At 46.7% G+C, this 6,060-nt stretch overlaps 1 pseudogene; it reads right to left on the reverse strand.

Moving 5' to 3' along the window:
* Positions 1-3,122: 3,122 nt before the first annotated feature.
* On the reverse strand, positions 3,123-5,808 carry LOC125008520 (annotated as a pseudogene).
* Between the last annotated feature and the right edge of the window lie 252 nt (positions 5,809-6,060).

Here is a 6,060-nt window from a genome sequence, read left to right on the forward strand (position 1 = left end):
CACTTTGTCAGGCAAGTTGCTTCTTGATGAGGTGTGGCAGTAATCAGGCCTGGCTAGAGAAATTGAATACTTTTTCACTCAAACACTTTTTCACACAGGGCCATGTAGGTTGGGATTTTTTCCCCCTTTAATAATAAAAAAAACTTGGGCAGCACAGCAGCTGGCTGGTTAGCGCTGATGCCTCCCAGTGAGAAAGTCGGGGTTCGAGTTCAGCTCAGGCGGAGTAGGTGGAGTTTGCATGTTCTCCCTGTGTCTGCATGTGTTTTCTCCAGGTATTCTGGGTTCCCCCCACCTCCAAAGACATGCTCATTAAGCTGATTGGTGACTGCAAATTGACCCTAGGTGTGAGTGCAAATGGTTGTTTGTCTATGTGTTAGTCCTGCGATAGGCTGGTGACCTGACCAGGGTGTACCCTGCCTCTCGTCTAATGCCAGCTGGGATAGGTTCCAGCAACTCCCCGCAACCCTAGTGAAGGAATAAGCATTATGGAAAATGAGATGAGATGTACACATTTTAACATCTCTGCTTATCTTATAGTGCCACAAAAAACTTGGGATCATCTTTGTGTTGATATTCGGTATTTGATCGTATAGGACGAGTCCACCTTTCTTCTGTTGAGTCACAGTTTAGATTATCAGTCAGCTCCATCAGTGCCAGTATCTGACTGAGCCCCAGACTGAGAAGATTCAGTGCCAGAGTGTTGCTTTGCCTGGACTGATGAGCCATGCAGACTGATAGCTTTTTACTGGTGAGGACTGTGAAGTAGTGTAGGATCTTAAACGAAGTAGGATACAGACTCAAAAGGCTCGGTTAAAGGTCCCATTGGTGGGCATTTTATGTACAGCGCAACAAGGAATGCACAAACTCAAGGAAAACTAAAATAAAACTACTAACAGAAGTAACTAATCTTAAATCAACTCATCATAACTCAACTCAAAATACAGGCCAGGCCCTGGCAGCTGCCATGTCCAACCTTCTCTCTCTGGCCTCAACACTCAACACATCTCCTACCTAGAAAGTAACAAACCCTGATCATATTTTTTAGTAATGACTAGACAGCCAGACCACAGTGAAATCATATCACTCCCATTACATGCTGCAGACCATTGGTCAAAGAGGAGACCCTTTTCTTGAGCAAAGTCTGTGAAAGTCTGGCCCTGACTTTTCTTGAGAGCCCCAAAATGCTGGGTGGGGAGTATCTGTGGTACAGGCACCCTTCTTTGCATGCAGTATGGTATGTCTGAAGTGATGAGCACCCAAAGTAGTGTGTAGATTTACCTCAATTGTTGCAGTGTCATTTGTAGTGATTTGCAGTGATCATGGTGTGCACGTGGTAGTTGCTATTGGGTTTTGCGATAGAATCTCCCTGTGGTGGGTACTCACCCTGATTATTTTGTTATTAGCTGGTAGTGTATCTTATACTCCTGTGTGTTCTAATTTATTGTAATCAATAGTTTCAGCTACCTTGCAGTTTTTCAATAACTTTGCTCAGAGGAGCTGACAGCAATTATTTGTTTGTGTTCCACCGGATTCCACCAGTAGAGAGACTTCACCCACACCTTCCTCCACATCTGCAGCTTCACCCAGAACCATATGTTCTAAGCAGTTATCTTATCATTCTGGTTGCCAAAGCAGATGAAAGTCTCAACTTGAAGCCACCTTGGAGGCGTTAAATCACATTATGTCTGGAGACTGAGATGAGGAATTATTCATGAGACTTTAGCAGGAATGCACACAAGGAGGAATGTTGGAGCGATAGCAAGGCATGATTATGCAGTCAACAACAACTAGGTCTGCCACGATGCATCCTCCTGGCCACGGCAGGACAATTTACAAAACAACGGCACCACACAGGCCTGCAAAGGAGGCTGGGGATGCTCCTGCCACTGCTTTGACAGTAGCATAACCTCTTTGACCCATGTCTGCTTTGCCAAGGTTCCAGTCAACCCTCTGACTTTAAAAAATTGGAATTCATGCAGACCCTTGCTGAGGAGTTTCCATACCACACAGCAACATAATGTGAGGTTGCTCCCTACCACACACTTGAAGAAGGACTGCAGTACTCAGGTCAGCACATCTAAGCACTTCTCAGGAAATATAGTCTCTGGTGGGCCTTTTTCAGGTGTGATGAAAATGTGATTCAGCCATTCATGGCATCCCAGACAGATGTGTGATTGTTTACTCAAACATTAACCTCTGTGCTTTAGTGCTTTAGCTCGTCTACCCTGTGTCATATCACTTTAGACTGATAAGCACTCATAAACATTGGATTGCAGTGCTCAAACTGTTCTATACTGACAGGTTACACAAAAGGCCTCTACATGAGAAAAAGGCTGAGGCGGAAAGCACATCACATGCCACTGCCTAGCAATTTGCTAGCCAATGTCCAGTCACTGGAGGACACACTGGACAAACTCAGGGCCAGGATACCAGAAGGACATACAGGACTGTAACATCATCTGACTCACTGAGACATGGGTGACTCCTCTCATACCAGACTATGCCGTTCAACCAGTCAAGTCAAGTCAAGTCAAGTCAGTGTTTATTTATATAGCACATTTAAAACAACAGCAGTCGACCAAAGTGTTGCACATGGGAAGGATAGACAGTTAAATACATCAATAATAATAAGAATCAGTTAATGCAGCAACCGCAATAACAGTTTGATAAAACATCAAAAATAAATAGCCTAATAAAATTAGAGTTTTTAAGGAAGATTTAAAAGTCTCCAGGGACTGGGAGGACCGAATGTGGAGGGGGAGGCTATTCCAGAGCCTTGGGGCGGCCGCTACGAAGGCTCTGTTACCCCGAGACTTGAGTCTATTTTTTGGCACCACCAGAAGTAGCTGGTCAGATGACCTTAAGGTCCTGGTTAGGGTGTGATACACAAGGAGCTCAGAAAGGTACAGTGAGGCTAGACCATTAAGTGCTTTAAAAACAATTTAGAGAAGTTTAAAATCAATACGGAAACGGACCGGGAGCCAGTGGAGGGATGCTAGGACTGGCGTGATGTGGTCGCGTTTTGTCTTGCCAGTGAGAAAGTGGCGGCATTCTGGACAAGCTGCAGATGGTTGATAGAAGACTGATCCAGACCAATGTAAAGGGAATTGCAATAATCTAGTCTAGTGGTTGTGAAGGCATGAATCACCCTTTCGAAGTCTGCGGCAGTAAAGGAAATAGGACTTGGTCCTGGCTGAAAGGCGTAGCTGGAAGAAGCTGGTCTTAACTACAGTGCTGATCTGTTCGGCTAATTTGAACTGGCTGTCAAAAACAACACCAAGGATTTTTACGGAGGATTGAATTTTGGAGTTGAAAGGACTCTAGGGAGCTGTCTGAGGGCGTATTGCCTCCAAGCAGGATAACCTCCGTCTTGGACTCAGATTTAAAATTTTAAATTTGAGCTCATCCAAGATTTGACATCACTCAGACAGTCAAGTAGAGGCTGCAGCACGTCCTTACTTAAGGACCTGAGTGGCAAGGAAACCTGGATATCGTCTGCAAAACAGTGAAAAGAAATCTTATGCTTCCTGAGGATATCACCTAAGGGCAGCAACAGGAAAAGGACAGGGCCCAGGATAGATCCCTGGGGGACACCATGGGTCAGTGGGGCTGAAGGGGAGGAAAAGTGACCTGATTGCACTGAGAAAGTGCAATCGGTCAAATAGGACCTGAACCAGCGCAGGGCGGAGCCTGTAATGCCCACAGATTGCCGAGATGGAGTAGCAGGATCGTGTGGTCTACTGTATCAAAGGCAGCTGACAAGTCTAAAAGTCCCAGGATAACAGGGTTACCTGAATCTGCAGCTAAAATCAAGTCATTGAAGACTCGCAGCAGGGCAGTTTCAGGACTGTGTCTAGGTTTGAAGCCAGACTGAAACTTTTCATAAATGTTAAAAAAGACTGGAGTTTATTATATACCGCTCTTTCTAAGACCTTGGATAAGTAGGGGAGCTGAGATATAGGCCTATAGTTGGAAAGGGTGGAGGGGTCCAAGTTTTTCTTTTTGATTAAAGGTTTGACCACAGCGTGCTTAAAGGCTACAGGGACAGAGCCTGATCTGAGACTGGTGTTGATCAACAGTCAGTTACTCTTGCCAACCAAGTCAAAAACTTGCCTGAGAAGTTTGGGCGGTAAAGTGTCCGAGGGGGATCTGGTGGGTTGCAGATGGAAGGCAAAATCTGAAAGTTGGGCGGAGGACAGGGGGTCAAAGTGGTTGAGTGCAGCAGAACAGAGGGTAGGAGTGTCCAAACTGGGCCTAGCACAGGGCTGGGTGGGTCCAAGGGCTGACGCTTTTTTAGAAAGAAAAAAGTCATTGCAGAGGGAAGGTGTTGGCACCAGGGATGGGACATCACAGGGATTAATGAGGGAGTTGAGGACATTAAACAAAACTTGGGGCTTATGGCTGTTGTTGAAGACTATGGCAGAGAAGTAGGTAGCTTTGGCAGCTTTGACCGCTCTCTGGTAATCAGACAAGCGCTATGAAGAGTTTGTCGGGAGACAAGGAGATGATCTTTTTTCCATTTTCTTTCAGTGCGACTGCATGCACGTCTGAGGGTGCGAGTCCCTTCATTTAACCATGACTGACTGGACGACTTGATGCATTTCAGTCTGAGAGGAGCCAGGATCTTAAAGCAAGTGAAAGTGAACACAAGCAGAATGTTATCAGCATTAAGAAACTAATTTTCATCCAGCACATATAACGGGGAGTCGATAAAGCGGCAGAAAACTGTGTTGCTGTCACAGGAGTGATAGCACACTGGCGGTATGCAGGGGCAGCAGGTTTGTCCACTGAGCCTGGCAGTAATAAGGTAAACAGCACGGGCAAGTGGTTGGATAAACATGCTGTTGCACAGATTTCACTGACAGAGACAGACAAACCATATGACAGGACGAGCTAAGGTGTGCCCCTTTTCATGAGTAGCGACAGTTATGTGCTGGGTAAAATCAAAAGAGCTGATCATGTTTAGAAATTTCCTGCTCAGAAGATGGAATTTACAACATACATGATGTTAAAATCACCAGAAATTAAAATATCATCGTATTTCACTATGATCCCGGACAGGAAATCTGCCAAATCATTAATAAAGTCTTTGCTGTATTTCGGTGGATGGTACACAATGACACACAGGGTAGGAGGTAACATACCAAATTCAAAAAGCTGCAGTTCAAAGCTGGAGTAGCTTGGCATGGGCTGCGACAGACAGCACTGGAGATCAGATTTGAAAACAGAGGCTATGCCGCCCCCACTACCCGAGGAGCAGTGAGAGCTGAAGAAAGAGCAGCCGGGGGGGGAAGGAGAGTCATTGCCAGTGGGTACCCAAGTTTCCACCACAAGCATAACATCCAGTTTGCGGGAGCAGAAGAAGTCATTTAACAGCATCGTTTTATTAACAATAGACCTAGCGTTCAGCAGGACCATGCTGAGGTTACGCACTGGGCTGGCTGGTGCTGCTGCGTGTCTCAGTGGGCGAAGATTACCACGATGGACTCCGTGATGGTGGTGCCGGCGAGAGGCTGACAGCAGAGCGGGGATAGAAATTCCAGTCACCGGTGAGTGTGAAGGCGGTGGCTCCGGACACATGGGGTGGATCCATTTCCAAGTTGAGAGCCGGGCAGAAGGAGCTGGTCCAGCGCGCAAGCCAATCGGGAGGGAGGAAGAGGCAGCCAGGTAAGCCTTGAGTCTGACGAGCTTTCCCGTCTTCCCCGTCTGAGGTGCTTTTTCCAGGAAAAGGGGCAGGGGAGCTTGTGGAGGTACTGTCCGGAGGTGGGGTGTGGCCTCCAGCAGCAATCCGTTCGGGGTGGGGCGCATGGGAGATGGCGCAGGTCATCAGGGATATCCCCCAGCACAGGAGAAGTTGTTTGCTAGTCAGAAGTTGAGCGATTAGGTGGCAGTAGGGCCTCATCCCAGGCCTGCTCCAACAGAATTCTTTACAGTTCACAGCAAGAGTGCATCAGGGAAATCAATGGGAGATGGAGTGTGCCTTATGGTTAATAACAACCGGTGCAACAGTGGTAATGTTGTCCCTCTCAAAAACACATGCTCACCTAACCTGAAGCTCCA

The sequence above is a fragment of the Mugil cephalus genome, chromosome 5 (genome assembly GCF_022458985.1).
Source record: "Mugil cephalus isolate CIBA_MC_2020 chromosome 5, CIBA_Mcephalus_1.1, whole genome shotgun sequence".
Classification (NCBI taxonomy): Eukaryota; Metazoa; Chordata; class Actinopteri; order Mugiliformes; family Mugilidae; genus Mugil; species Mugil cephalus.